The sequence below is a fragment of the Carlito syrichta genome, unplaced genomic scaffold (assembly GCF_000164805.1).
Source record: "Carlito syrichta isolate Samal-C Ts95f unplaced genomic scaffold, Tarsius_syrichta-2.0.1 Scaffold305203, whole genome shotgun sequence".
Classification (NCBI taxonomy): domain Eukaryota; kingdom Metazoa; phylum Chordata; class Mammalia; order Primates; family Tarsiidae; genus Carlito; species Carlito syrichta.
This window is the reverse complement of record NW_007249299.1, coordinates 175,935-192,074: the sequence shown is the minus strand read 5'-3', so window position 1 is coordinate 192,074 and position 16,140 is coordinate 175,935. Positions and strand designations below refer to the sequence as shown.

Genomic DNA, 16,140 nt, shown 5'->3' with positions numbered 1-16,140 from the left:
CCAGATGTTAGTGGTGGAGGGATGATAAAAGTTGGCTGGGAAATGTTGTGATATTGGTGGAGATGAGGAAATCTCTTATTCTAGAAAGAGGAGGATTCGTTCATAGGGCTTGAAGATGACATCAAAGCAGAAGGCCTTTGAGGTGAGGCCCTTAGGATACACACGAAACAAGAAACAAGGATGGGTTTCTGTATGTGTCACCAGTGTCAATGTCCTGGGTTTGATTTTGAACGACAGTCACCACATGTTTTCATTGGGAGAAGCTGGATGGCGCGTACACAGGACTGTATGTAAGATTTTTGCAATTTCCTGAGTCTATAATAATTTCAAAATAAAATAAAAGGAAATGGGAGAACTGGCTGGGCATGGTGGCTCGTGCCTATAATCCCAGTGCTTTCGGAGACCAAGGCAGGAGGATTACTTGAGGCCAGGAGTTTGAGACCAGCCTGGACAACAAAGTATGACCTTGTCTCTACAAAAAATCAAAAAGATTAACCAGGCATGGTGGTGCATGCCTGTAGTCCCAGCTACTCGGGAGGCTGAGGTGAAAGCATGGTCTGAGCTCAGGAGATCTAGGCTGCAATGAACCGTGGTCATGCCATAGCACTCCAGCTTGGGTGGCAGATTGAGATCCTGATTCAAAATTAATTAATTAAAAATAAATGAAATGGGAAAACAGATTGAAGATTTGCTGCTTTTGAAAGGATAATTTGGACTGACTTCTGAAGAATAAGAAGGAGTTAGACAGGGAGAGGTGGTATGGGAAGACTGACCATGAGGAAGGAGGGAGAATGTTTCAGGTAGACCAGGAAGCCTGTTGAGAGGAACAATTGGAGGACAGAAAGACGGGCATGTGGTTGGAGCATGGAACAAGGTAGAGAATGGCATGAGACACCTCAGAGGGGTATATAGGGATGCCTGCTTCTCCCTGGAAGCCCTGCCTAACAAAATGAAGTTTGCCTTTATTTATGTATTTATTTTTAAAGTGAGAAAGCAGGATTTATTGAGAGGACAGAAAAGCTCCCACGGTGGGAGGGGACCTGAAGGAGTTGCCCCAGAATGAAGTTTGGAGGTATTTTAAGCTGAGGACTAGATCCTGAACTGTGATGATCCCTCCCTGTCAGAACCCAGACACCATACTATGAAAAGAAGTTCAAGTCCCTTGGGGTGGCTATGTGCTCTGACCCAGCTCAGCCCCCAACCCATGGCCAGTATCAAGTACAGCTGCATGCATGGGTCCGTCAACATCTGACTGCAACCTTGTGAGATGAGAACCACTTAGCTGAGCCCAGTCAATCCATATATAAGAGATCATGGGAACCATTGTTTTAAGCCAATTCATAACCAGAGCAAATAATAACCCTTCTAGCTTCAAAACCCATCAAAGATTTTCACAGACCTTAATTTTCTTGATTTAAAATAAATAAATAAATCCCTCTAAACTGCAATACCATGTGGTCACCTGGTTCACCATTGTACACCAACTTCAGCCAATACCCGGCACATTGAAAGTCCTAAAAAAAATTGTTAAATGAAAAAAAATTTTTTTGCTGCTCTTAGGGAAAAACAAAAAGATTAAGCAAAAGATTTTCTGGGAGCACTGTCTGCAACTGTAGTCCTTTGTTCCACTTGGAACTTCTGACAACCAAGGTCAAAGACCTCTGCCCTTGGATTCTGGAAAATCAGAATAGCAAAGAGAAAATCAGGAATGCTTACAGATACATGCAAGAGGCAAAGATACATGATGAAATGTTTTCACCTGGGCTCTTTCAAAAGAGCCAGTTTTGGTCATAAGGAAAAGTGACCTTTGAGTTGAAATTGGAACATTTTCACTTTCTCAACTGGGTGGCTAAATTTCAAAGTTTTTTCTCTCATTGTTTGTTGCTCGGTGAATACAAAGCACCTAGCTTCTCCAGTCAGAGGAACCTGAGTTACGGCTGCCAGTTTGTTAACATGTGTGGTTCTTTGGGCAAGTTACTTCTCTAAGTCTCTGTTTCCTCATTGGCAAATAAGGGATTTCAAGAGCTACCTCACTGGATAACTTGAGCACTAAATACTCTAATAAATGATTTAGGACAATGCTCAATATATATAATATAATATAATATAATATGATATGATATGATATGATAAGATAAGATAAGCAAAAAAATAATATTGGTTACTGTTAGGTTAAAAATCCCAGTTGGGTCTCCAAAATGTTAGGTTAAAACTCCCAGTAGGGCCTCCTAAATGTTAGATCTGACCTGCCACGATAAGGTTGTGTGATCTGGTGCTGTATGAAAGACACAAAGAATTGCACAGAAGTTAGATTGGAAAACATAGTTTATTTAGAAAGTAAATTAGAGAGCAAGAAGAGAGAAGATAGAGAGAGTGATTCACTTGCTCAAGGTAGGGGAAGGGGCCAAAGCTAAGTGGTAGCTCAGGGTCACGTGGACACACCAGAGTTTAGCAAAACAATGGCAGATGGCTACTTGAGGTTGAATGTTTTTAAACATTGCCCTTCTCTTTGATGGGGGCAGGTCGTTAAGGTGGTTGGGTGGTGGTCTGCTTCATACCATTACAAAGGGGCAAGTTAGCACAGGTACAGGTCAGGTGATAGGCAGCAGGCAGATGGGTGGGTTAGTCACAAGATTGCTGCCCTGGTGATTGGGTCTGTCTGTGTCATGAAGGGCTGACTAGATTAACTTGGGTCTTATGTGTGGAGGTAAATACTTGAAATAGAAAAGCTAATTAGTACAAAACAAGCTGGGGAGGGGGTTGTAAAACAATGATCAATAGCTACCACTGAGAAATTGGTTCTGTCTTTGGCTAGTGATTAGAGGGTAAAGTGAACTGCTAGAGAAACATGGCAACTAAGCAGTGTTAAAATGGCTGCTCTTTGGCTATATTAACTACATGTTATGTCCTTTCAGTTACCTTCATTTCATATTTTTCTTGCTCTTCCAAGCTATCAATTCTCTTGCATGAAAAGGAAGTGTTGTGTTTATTCCTTTGGCAATTATTTTTTAAATGCTGACTGGACTGGATATTGTGAGCACAATAATAAGACAAGGAGCTTACGGTTTAGGAGCCAAGAAATATGTTTAATAATGTGTATTGATGCCATGATGTGAGAAGGTGGAGTATAGACATGAGGGACCACGGCGAGAGTGACTGCTTCTCCTGGGAGTGGTTCGAGGGTTTAAAAAGCTGCCTGGATAGCCTAGACCCTTTGGGAGGTGAATGTATTTTTAAAAAATTATGTTACAGCCGGGCTCGGTGGCTCAGCCCGTAATCCCGCACCTTTGGGAGGCTGAGGTGAGTGGATTGCCTGAGCCCGCAGGTTCGAGACCCACCTGGGCAGCGAGACCTCATCTCTACAATAAATCAAAAAATCAGCCAGGCGTCGTAGCGCATGCCTGTAATTCCAGCTACTTGGAAGGCTGAGGTGGAAGGATCGCCGGAGCCCAGCAGGTCGAGGCTGCGGGAGCAGCCACTGCACTTCAGTCTGGGTGACAGAGTGAGACTCCAACTCAAAAAAAAAAAAAAAAAAAAACAACTATGTTACATCCAGACAATGAAATATTATTTAGCACTAAAAAGATATGAGCCATGAAAGAACACAATACATGCTACTAAATGAAAGAAACCAATCTGAAAAGACTTTATGCTGTTTGATTCCAACTCCATGACATTCTGAAAAAGCAAAACTGTGGCAACAGTAAAAAGATCAGTGGTTGCCAGCGGTTGGAAGGGAGAAATAGACATTGCACAGAGGATTTTTAGGGCAGTGAAATGACTTGGTATGATACTATAATGGTGGACATGCATCATTATACATTTGTCCAAACTCACCAAATCATGACACCAAGAGTGAGCCCTAATATATACTATGGACTTTGAGTGATGCTGTGTCACTGTAGATACATCAACTGTAGCAAATATACCACTGTGATAGGGGGCATTGATAATGGGGAGGTTATCCACGTGTAGAGGTAAGAGATAAAGGAAATCTCTGTACCTTCCATTCAATTTTTCTATGAATCTAAAAATTATCTAAAAAATAAAGTCTATTAAACAAAACAAAATGCTTGATTGAGTATGCTTGTCTGACAGACGGTAGAAGATTTGCATGGATGTGGAAGCAGTATGGAACCAGGTTGGACCCAGAAATGATTCAGTATGGTCAGAGTTTTGGATACTGGGTGTGGGGAAGGGTGAGTGGAGGTATGAGACTGGGTCAGGCAGAACCTGAGCTGAAGGGTTGGGTGTGCCAGAATAGATTTTATTATTTTTATGTTTCTCGTGTTTCTTTTGAAAGAGTGAGAATGTTGAGCTGTGCTCACTTTAGAGGGGCCACATTTCTTCAAATGCACCTGTGCAGTGAAATTTTATAGAGTCACATTTTACTTTTTCAATTTCCATTATAAAGATGAAAATATAACCCTTTCACACATTCCATAAGAAAAGGGGAAAAGGGAAAACTTTGGAAACCTGTCTTGCATGTTTCCTGAACTTGTGGGTAGTCTGCATAAGAGCTTTTTTGCAGCTGTACAATTTCAACCATGAGCATTGGGGAGGCATAACCGCCTAAAATTCTAGGCAAGGAATCACACTATTCTATCTGGGGAGGAGGACAGAAATGGCAAGGTGAGGAGAGGACTATGTGTGTATATATATATATATATTTTTTTTTTTTTTTTCTTTTAGTCTAGAATAGAAAGATAAAACTCGGCAGTATTATCAAGGTCGAAACTCTAATATTGTAGTTCTATATTCAAACCAGTTTACAGTTGAGGCTTTCTTTTTCCAGGAAGATTTGAATATGACAATTTTTTCTTTTCCAAAAGAGTTCATTGTTCCTCTTCAGCTCTCTCTTATGCAAAAACTCTCTATCAGCACAGGCAATGACACTATTTTTCCCACTCTTCAGAGTTTAAATAGATGAGTCAGACAGAATTTATCCATGGATTTTCTGTGTTGTTTTGGGAAAGTGCCAGGTCCAACCAAGATATGGCTGAGACCACTTGAATTATTTGGAAAATCCTAAGGCCACAATATTGTACCTCTTTTAACCAAAAAATGGTCCAAAGTTCTTTGGGACCAGGGAGTCCAGGTCAAGAACAATTTCCTCTATGAGAATAAATACTTAAAAGAGTGCTTACAAAGTGTCAGAGGCAAAATACAAAATACTGATATTTCAGAAATTAGCATTTATGAATTAGTCTTTTGCATATACTTCAATTCTGAAAGCAAATATTTTGAGTAGCTGAAATTTGGGTTATGAGTTATTACTGGTTAGTAATAATGAAATTTAATTTGTTCACTAATAGATAAAATCAAATGTTAATACATTTTAAATTACTGGCATTTGCAACTATACCAGAAAGGCTAAGGTCACATGATAACTGTAAAAGTTCCCTTGGCTGGGCTTGGTGGCGTATCCTGTAATCCCAGCACTTTGGGAGGCCGAAGCCGGTGGATTGCCTGAGCCTGTGGGTTCGAGATCAGCCCGGGCAACTTGGTGAGACCTCATCTCTACAATAAATAAAAAATTAGCCAGGTGTAGTAGCATGTGCCTGTAGTTCCGGCTACTTGGAATGCTGAGGCAGAAGGATCGCCGGCACCCAGCAGGCAGACACTAGGGCGGTTGTGAGTGTGCCACTGCACTCCAGCCTGGGTGATGGAGTGAGACGCCAGTTCAAAAAAAAAAGTTCTCTTAACTCTCCTTATGTTTCACTCTATATTTCAATTATTTGCTTATTTTTCACTCTGTATATAGCTATCTTGCATACCTGAGGGCTGGTCTCTCTCTTACTATCTTTCTATCTTCACTGTGCTTAACACGTCTTGCCACAGTAAGTGTCGGCTTTCAGAATGTTGCATGAATCATGAGCAGACACAGCTAATCAGGAAACTGTAGGGTTAAAATTCTTTTGCTGGATTCTTTAGCTTGAGACATGTGCCAGACATGTTCCTTTTCCCTATTCTCCACTCCCCTCTCTACACGGCTCTCTGCTCCAGGAGGTTGACTTCTGTGAGTTCAACTGAAGGGGAGGCCTGGAGACAGATCACTGCCTTTCTTACAGTTCTTTCTACATTATACTCAATAAGGCTTCTGGTAACTTCTCCCTTCCCTCACCTATGCTGCTCTAAGGGAGACACTGGGAAAGAAAGTTAAATTACTTTTTCACATAGAACTCAGAATCTTTAAAGTGCATGATGACTCCCTGTAAGAGAGTGTAGGAAGCATCATTTCTCAGTGGAACCTTTGTTGATATTCCTCAGGTCACAGCTTGGGAAACCTTGCTGTAGGTATGATTTTCACTTCATCCTTCTCTTCTTCCAGAGTATTTCTTGAGCCAATGAATGAATAGTGACAAAATTGGTAATAACTCCAAGAGAGGAAAGTGAAAGGGTACTACAACCCATTTCTTCTAATTCACTGGTGTCTGCACATATCAGAATCTCCAGAGAGGTGTGGGGTGGGTTGGAAAGTGGCCAGCACATCCTGCAAGATCCAGTGTGACGTATTGATGGAGACTTACCTGGTGATTTATTCAGAGGTCTTCTTCAAGACTTGATTAGTTATAGATTCAGTTTCTCCTCTGGTCTTTCTACTCCAATTTCTGAACTAGCTGGGGGTGGAAAAAGGAGTGGGCAAGAAGGGAAAGAGGAGCATTTTTCAAGTGCCTGCGATATTCCAGATAATATGAAGGGGCTCACAGTCGAATGGGAGAGAAAAGATGTAAAAAATGGGTAAAATTAATGCAGTATAATATAACATAACACGTGTAATAAATATAAGTAGTATATAATATACGACTATATGAATAAGCTCATTTCCTCATTTATTAACACTACCTTTTAATTCTGCTGCGGAGAGGCCTATAATTATTGGATTCCGATTTCATGTTTTATTGTGGAGTAAGCTTGAGGCCATATTGAGACAATGTCCACCCATCCTCATGTCTTATACAGAAAAATTGCAGATTTTTATAAGTAGCCAATATAGACTGTATGACACTGAGAAGAAAGAGAGTGAGGAGGAGGGAAATGAGGAGATAGCTCTGAGAAACATCCTTATCTGATATTTCACAACTCTTTTATTGATGAACTGATCTAATAGTTGGCTAATTTGATTTTAGAAACTTTTTCCTTTGCCTCCACATTCTAGTTGATAAAAATAGATTTTAAAAATCAGGCAGCAACTTCAGGAAATAGTGGAAGGAATAATTATATGTACTTTTTTCTCTTTGTCCTGCTAAGTACAATTAAAAACACTTAACATTATATATAAAACAAACATAAAACTCTAAAAAGTGCAGAAAGTAAGGCAGAACAGCTAAGGATCTTGGGATCCAAGAAACAACACATGGTGGTGAGTTTCTGATTGGTTGGTTTGTTTGCCTCATATATCCCAGACTTAAACCTGAAAATGCAATGCTATTGAACACAGACAGAAAAGGTCTGCTCTTTCTAGCCAAAGGATCAGAAAAGAGGCATCCTACCTAGATAGAGCACGTTTAGACAATAGTCACTCTCTTCTAGCCAAATATCATAGAAAAAATTGTGGTGCCACTCAGACCTATTCCAGGAAACACCATCTGGGCAGCCGCAACTGCTACACTTGCCAAGCTATAACAACTTCAGTCTCACTGTCTTTTCCCCATCAGAGTGGTAGCAGACAAGGCCAAGTAGGAAGCAGACCTCTCCTCTTTCTTTTTGGGGGTAGTGTAAGAGGAGGCCTGCTGGAGACTTAGGACTTTGGCCACCTTTCTGTGGTACCAAGGTCATCTCCCCAACCCTATGGGCAGTAATAGTGCACTCTACTCTTTTCAGTCAGACAGCAAGCGTCCTCCAACTGAGGTGTCAACGGGTGCCAAGTGGGAAACCTGAACTTCCAACCCCACCTGCCATAATGAGGCAGTACGTCCCTTTCCCTGATGGAGAAGTGTTTTAAAAAATTTTTTTTAATTTATCTGTGGTGTTTATGACTATATCTATTTGTGTAGCTTTTTTAGTGATTCTTTGAATATTACATTACACATAAACAACTTATCACAGTGTACTGTTATCATCATTTTACCTATTTGAGTGATGTGTAGAAATTTTATCTCCCTTATATTCATTTACCCTTTTCCATTTATAATGTGATTCTTATATATTTCCTTAACACATACTTAGAACTACACCAAACAGTATTATAATTTTTCCTTCAAATTATCTTCTAAATTATCAAAAATAATTTAGAAGACTCAATAGGAGAAGGAAAGTTTATTATTTTTTCCAATTTGTTTTTACCATGTTTATTCTTCCTGAGATCAAGTTTCCTTCTTTTATCATTCCCTTTGTGTTTAGAGAATTTCTTTTATTCATTCTTTTAGGGTAGGTCTGCTGGTGACAAGTTTGCTAAGTTTTCTTTTACTTGAGAATGTCTTCATTTTCCCTTCATTTTCACTCCTAAAGAATGATTTCACTGGATATAGGATGCTGGTTGACAGTCCTTTTCTTCCAATTTTTGAAACATGTTCTCCCTTTTCCATCTGGCTTCCATGGAATCTATTGTCATTCAAATCATGTTTCCAATAGTAATGTGCTTTCACATGTTTAAAGCTATTTTGTGGCGTAGATTCCTTTAGGTTTATTCTCTTTGGAATTCACACATCTTGAATGTGAAGGTTTATTTATTTTGCCAAAGTTGGGAAACTTTTAGCCATAATTTTTCACATACTTTTTAAACTCCACCCTCTTTCTTCTCTCATTGCAAAACTAATGATACTAGAATTGGATCTTTTGTTATAGTTCAGCAGACACTGAGGCTGTTATTTTTTCCAGTGTATTTTCTCACTGTTGTTCATATTGGACAGTTTCTATTTTTCTATCTTTCAAACTGCTGTTGAGCTCATCCATTGAGTTTATTTCAGTTATTATATTTTTTACCTCTAAAATTTCCATTTGGCCCTCCTTTATAACTTCTATTTATTTGCTTAACTTTCTATGTTTCTCCTTTGTTTTTGAGCATGTTCATAATTGCTCATGATAACATTTTTACAACGGCTGCTTTTAAATATTTGCCAGATGTTCTAACATTTCTGTCATTTTGGTGTTGGTACCTATTAGCTAACTTTTTTTTTTAAATTAAGATCTCACTGTCACCCAGGCTGGAGTGCAGTGGCACAGTCACAGCTCACAATAGCTTTGACCTTCTGGGCTCAGGCAATCCTCCTGCCTCAGTCTCCCAAGAAGCTGGGACTATAGGAATGTGCCACCATGCCTGGCTAGTATTTTTACTTTTTGTAGAGACAAGGTATTGTTATGTTGCCCAGGCTGATCTTGAGCTCCTATTCTTGAGCAATCCTCCACCTCAGACTCCCAAAGTGCTGGGATTATAGGCATGAGCCACTGTATTTGGCCCTTCTAGTTGATTTTTAAAAATTCATTTGAGATCTTCCTCATTTTTGGTGTAATGAGTAATGCTCAATTGGAATTTGAACTTTTGGAGTATTAGATTATGAGATTCTGGACCTCATTTAAATATTTAATTCTCACATCTTACATAAAAAATAACTCAAAATGGATCATATATTTGGTCAGAGGTTTCCAAGACCAACCCCATCTTCAAAGATTCTCTAGGGAGATTCACAGTACTCAGAGTATGGTCATATGATTGGCTATGCTTTATTACAGCAAAGAATTTTTTAAAATCAGCAAAGGGAAAAGAAAAACATGTAAGGCAAAGTCTGGAGGAAGGAAGGCTCAAATTTCCAAGAGTCCCCTGCCATTGAAGTCACACAGGAAATTCCTTCTTCCCCAACAAGTTATGATAACATGTGTGAAATGCTGTCTACCAGGAAAGCTCATTAGAGACTCCATGCTCAGATTTTTTTTATTGGGGTTTGATTATGTAGGCACTCTCTGCCTAGAATGCACTAAAATTCTAGACTCTCAAAAGAAAAGCAAATATTCAAAATAAGCTTTTTTTACACAAGCAATTTAGGCACAGTGAGCCATTCTCATTAATTAGGCTGGTGGAAAATCTTCTAAAATCCAAGTTCATAGACATTAGATGAGGGCAAGCTTTGCAAGCAGGCCCTTTTAATGATAGCAATCTCAGTCCTGCTATGACAACCCTCATCTTTTCATGGACTTAAATGTAAACATAATATTACAAAACCTTTAGAAAAATCTTAGGGATCTTGAGCTAGAAAAAGTGTACACAGACTTGGTGCCAAAGCATGAGCCTTGAAAAAAAACCTGATACCAGCTTACCAGGAACCCCGCTGCCTCTTCCATCTCACCTGGAACTCCAGTCTCTGTTAGGTTTGACATGGACCCCAAATGCTCCTGCCTTGCTGGTGACTCCTGTGCCCGCGCTGGCTCCTGCAAGCACAAAGAGTGCAAATCCACGTCCTGCAAGAAGAGTTGTTGCTCCTGCTGCCCCGTGGGCTGTGCCAAGTGTGCCCAGGGCTGCAACTGCAAAGGGGCATCAGGCAAGTGCAGCTGCTGTGCCGAGCCTGGTGTCAGGAGACCCTGATCCCAGATAGAGATGGAGCAATGTGTACAAACCAGGATTTTTTTCTCATACATTCCTAACCCTTTGATACTTTTATTTTTTAATAAAATGCATGAGTGATAATAAAAGTTATTGACTTTGAAAAACTGATAAATTGTACTTCATCAAAATTAAAAAATTTGACTCTGCAAAACTCTCTTAACGAGAGACAAGCTACAAACTGGGAGAAAATATTTGCAAACCACATATCTGACAAAGGAATAGTACCTAGACTATATAAGTATCTCTGAGATTCAAAAATTTTAAAAACCTCTAATTAGAAAATGAATAAGAGATATGAAGAGACAGTTTACCAAAGAAAATGTACAGATGGCAAAAATGCACATGAAAAGGTCTTCAACATCATTAGCCACTGGGAGAAATGAAAGCTAAAACCACAATAAGACATCACCATACTCATACATCTATCAGAATGACTAAGATCGAGAGTAAGGACAACACCACATGCTGGTGAGGATGCAGGGAAATTGAATCACTCATACATTGCTGATTTAAAATGGGGGATGTAAAATGTCATAGCAACTCTGGAAAGCACTCATACTCTCATAAAACATGCAACTAATGTAATACTCAGAGATTACACTTCTGAGCATTTATCTCAGAGAACTATAGACTTTAACTTTACACAAAAGCCTGTGCAGAAATGTTCATAGCAGTTTTATTCACAGTAGCCCAAATTGGAAACAATCCATATAACCTTCAACAGGGTGAATGTTTAAACAAACCATAGTGCCTCCAGACAATGTAATACAACTCAGCAACACGTGACAACCTGGATGAATTGCCAGAGAATGATGCTGAGAGAAATTGATCAATCTCAAATGGTTAAATATTGTATGCAACCATTTATTCATTTTTTAAAATTCTTGAAATGACAAAATTATAGAAATAGAGAACAGATTCATGGTTGCCTCAAGTTAAGGAGAGGGTAGGCATGACAAGGAAGTGAGTATGGCTATTAAAGAGAAACATAAGGGGTGCTTATGGTGCTAGAAATATTCTGACTCTCGACTATATCAATGTCAATATCCTGGTTGTAGTATTTCATTGTAGTTTTACAATATATTGTTATTGAGAAAACCGAGTAAAGCGCATAGGGGTGTCTCCATGTATTATTCTTACAGCTACATGTGAATCTATAATTATCTCAAAATAAGTTTAAATTTAGAAATCATACAGTAAAAAGAATAGGAAGAGAATTATAGATTCCACCTGATATTAGACTTCCAAAATTGATGCACAGATGATATTGCAACTCCAAATTAATTTTGCTTTGGTAGATTTCTGAACACTTCACAACACACTTTAAAGTGAATGAAGAACTCTTAGGGTGCCACAATTTTAGTGCTGTGAATAATTCAGGAGCTACATGTTATAAATAACCAAGAACGAATATCAAATGCAAACCTGGTGTTATTATTCTTTTTCGTTATATGTGTATAGATATATAGACATGGCATTAGTAAATATCTTAACATATGGCAAAGCAAAGTACAATATTTTGAGAAGGCATGGCTTATAATAAATTTAAAAATGAATTAACATAAATAACCTTAAGCATAAAGATTCTTTCTTTTGCTTATCCATTCTTCTCTGACCTTGGCACCCTGAAGCCCTCCCTGTCCACCCAACAGTTCCCATTACTCTTACAGAGCACACAAATTCTATTAGGCAATAAGAACTTGTAACTCTCAATGTGCTATTAATCCATGCTGGCAGAAATGATATGAAATTGTGATTAATAGAAAATTTGTTCAACTCTTCTCTAAGTTTTGTCAAGTCCACTCTGCCTTATAAAGGTATAAGGAAGAGTTTACTGGAAAGAAAGCTGAATCAGTACTACCCCATCTTCAACTTCTACATGAATGTCTTTGAATGTGATGGGTCAAATTAGATGGATATTAAAATTAGCAAAAGAAGAATGAAACCAAATTGAAATGATTTTTTGGGAGTCTAAAAGTCAAAAGTAGAGAAAGATTTTTGTTGTTTTGTATTTCAAGCCGTAAGATTTTTAAAAGTAATCTTGGGAGAAGTGTAAAACATAAAATGGGTTGAAGGAAGTGAAGACATGAGAAGTTAAGATCTATAAACTCTGAGAAGGTAGAAGATTTAGGCAGAGGTCAAACGATTGGTGGCAGAAAGTTTGGAAGCTATTGGAGTAGTTAAGTGTGGCCATGTATAAACATGATAGTAAAAAATAGCATCCCACTGTTTATCTTCAGACAAAAAAAGTTAGGTAACTGTTAGATAGCCACAAATACAATATGGGGGGGGGTAGATTACAAAGCATATTATCATCAAGATAAAAGTCAACCGTACAGAGAACTGAGTACATTACTACCCTCTTTGGAGAAAGCTGTTGCTGATTAACTTATATTTAAATATAGTTTTTAAGTATTTGGTAGATGGAGTTTGTTCTTCTCTGCTGACTCTTACTTATAGGAGACTCTTTTTTTGCAATCTAAATATTTCATGCTATAGTTCAAAAATCTTGATCTATTCAGTACACATTTAATGAGCCCTCTAATGACATTGGGACTAGACGTACAGATAGGCATGGTCTCTGTGGCAGTAGTCTTCCCCAGGGACAGCTGAGGCCACACAACCAGAGTTGAAGTCTCAATTCCATTGTACACTAGCTTTGTAAAATTTACTCTTTTGAAGTCTTAGTTTCCTCCCCTCCCCCGAACTGAGAATAATATCTCCTTATTTACTTACCTTAAACAGGCTTCTTATTTTGAGGCTCAAATGAGATGATATATATGTGTGTGATGGGCTCTGTAACTTGAGAAAACACTACACAAATCTGAACCAGGTCTTGTTTATGTCCTTTATATGCTTCTTTATACCCTAAAACCCTAACCCAGGGCCTGACCATGGTAAGTGTGGCAGCAATTGTTGGATATCCTAGTGAATTGAAAGTAAACAAAAAAACTTTACTCTTGTGGGTCACCCATGCTACCAAGGTGATGAAACACAACAATCATAATAAATTCATAAATTATATAGTATACTAAAAGGTGATAAATTCTGTGGGGAAAAAGTCAAAGCAGAGTAAGAGGAACTAAGAATTCTAAAGGTACAGAATGAAACTTTTAAGGGGGAGATCAGGATTGATCTAATCAAAAATATAACTGAGAATAGGCTTATAGGAGTGAGAGTGTTATCCATGTAATTATTTGGGGGAAGAGAATTTTGGACAGAGAGAATAACTAGCACAAACACCCAGAAATGAAATGCTCCTCTCTTGTTTGAGGAATATCTAAGAGACCAGTATGGCTGGGTAGAGTTAGGCAAAGAGAAAAGAAAAAGAAAATGTGATCAGAGAGGTCATGGACATAGTACACCATGGCAGGCCATCATTCTGAGTAAAATGGGAGCCACTGTAGAATTGTGGGGAGAGAAGAGATGTGATAGGACTCACATTTCTAAAGAATCGCTCTGCCGTTTGGAGAGTGGACAAAGGCAGAAGAGGGGGCAAAGACAGAAGGAGAGAGACAGTTAAGAAGCTGTTGTAGTAATTCAGGTAAGAGACCATTGTGGCTTACATGATGGTGGAAGAGATGGAGGTGTAGAGAAATAGTCAGACTCTGGACTTCTTTTGAGAGTAACAGACTGATTATGGCATGTGGAAGAAAGAGAGGAATACAGGATGCCTCCAACGTTTTTGTTGACATCTGGAAGTCTGGAGCTGCCAATTGACAAGGAGGAGCCTGCTGGAAGGGCTGGCATGGGGAAAAGACCAGGAATTGAGTTCAGGCATACTAAGTTTAAGGTATCTATGAAACATCCACATAGGGATGTCAGTGAGGCACTTGTGTTTATGAGTCAGGAATTCAGGAGTGACGTCTATGTTAGAAACACAAACTTAGAAATTGTTGGATCTAGGTAGTATTTAAAACTGTGAGACAGGCCGAAATGATAGAGGGAGTGAGATTAGACAAGGAAGTCCAAGGAGTGAGCCTGTAGTACTCCATTGTTAGTTAAGAAGTTGAAAAAAGAGGAAAGACATCAAAGGAGACTGAGAAAAAGTGACCAGGAATGCACAGAAAAATCCAAGAAATGGGTGTTGTCCTGGAATCCAAGTGAAGAAAATGTATTCAGGAAGAGAGAGTGATGAACTTGTCAAATGGTTGAATTTGTCAGTAAGATGAGGACAAGGAATTGATCTTTGGACTTAGCAAGGTCGAGGTTATCAGTGACCCTAACAAGAGCAGCTTCGGTAGTGAGAAAGGGTCAAACTCCTGTTTAGAGTGGGATTAGGAGAGAATAGGAGGACAAAAAAGAAGAAAGTAACTGAACTCTTTCAAGTAGTTTAGCTGCAAAGGGAAGGCGTAGCTTGCAGGAGTTGAGAGATTTTTTTTTTTCCAAGATGGAAGAAGTTAATAGAATGTATGTAGGCTAAGAGGAATCATCCAGCAGGGATGGAAAAATGGGTGATGCAGGACAGAGAAAGAGGATGGTTCTCTGTGAACACGAGAGGGATGTAATCTATAGGACAAAAGTACAAAGACTAACTGCAAATAGGAGCATGAATTTTTCATTTATAGAAACAGGTGGGTAGGCAGAGTGTTGGGTACAGAAGCTGGTAAATGGGCAAATGTCACCATGGGCGATTATGGCAGTGCCCTCTAAACACTTCAATTTTATCAGTGAAATAAGAGGCACAGTAATTCAACTGAAGGTGAAGGCAAGGATAAAATTACACAAGTTTGGGGAGACAGAAGGTATGGAAGCATTATTAGGAAAGTGGGTGAGACAAGGAAACATGACCATTGGGCAGCAGATGTTGGGATATTCCAACAGGGGGGGGAAAAAAACAACTTTGTTCTTATAAATCCTTCATTCCACAGAATAGGCATGGGCAATAAATAATAAATATAATAAGTACATTAAATATATAGTATAGGGCCATTCAGGTTCATAGTGAGATTAGTCAGATGGCTTTGCATTTTTCAACAGACATGCTCTGAATGGGGTAGGCTCACAGTAGTTGGATAACTTGAACCAGCCAGGGCTGTCGTTTTACAAAGAAAACCTGATGCCAGACATCCAATCCCTAAGAGACTATGCTACTTTAAGTTAAACACCAACAAACAAACAAAAACAAGCCTGATAAAAAGAGAGGGCAAGGGGTTGTGGATGTTTGCAGGCTAGGTTAAGAAAGGGGAGAGGACATGAAGGGAGTGAGGACCAGTAAAATGGTGGTAAAATCAATGCTTGGAGGATGCGTTAAAGAATGAATGTTTTTAACTCTCTTGATACATCTGGCAAATATTCTCCATCCCTTCTTCACTGCTAGACTAATTGACGTAGTGGCAAAGAATTCTAGTTCCATTTATTATAAGATCCCTATTCTGTGTCATCTTAATTTTATCTAACCCTGTCCAAAACACATTTCTTTAATTTATAGTTTGATAATATGTCTTGAAATCCAGTAAGGAAAACTCACAAATAGCTTGTAAATTTAATAAATTTTCAGGGAAAAAAAAAAGTTGACAAAATTCATTACCAACAAAAGAGTGTTCCTTAGGTGGAAGTAAAATGATGCAAGATAGTAGCACTGAGATGCAGGAAGACAA

At 38.8% G+C, this 16,140-nt stretch overlaps 1 pseudogene; it reads left to right on the top strand.

Annotated features, from left to right (window-relative positions):
- The first annotated feature begins 10,312 nt into the window (after positions 1–10,312).
- On the top strand, positions 10,313–10,519 carry LOC103263652 (annotated as a pseudogene).
- Positions 10,520–16,140: the final 5,621 nt, after the last annotated feature.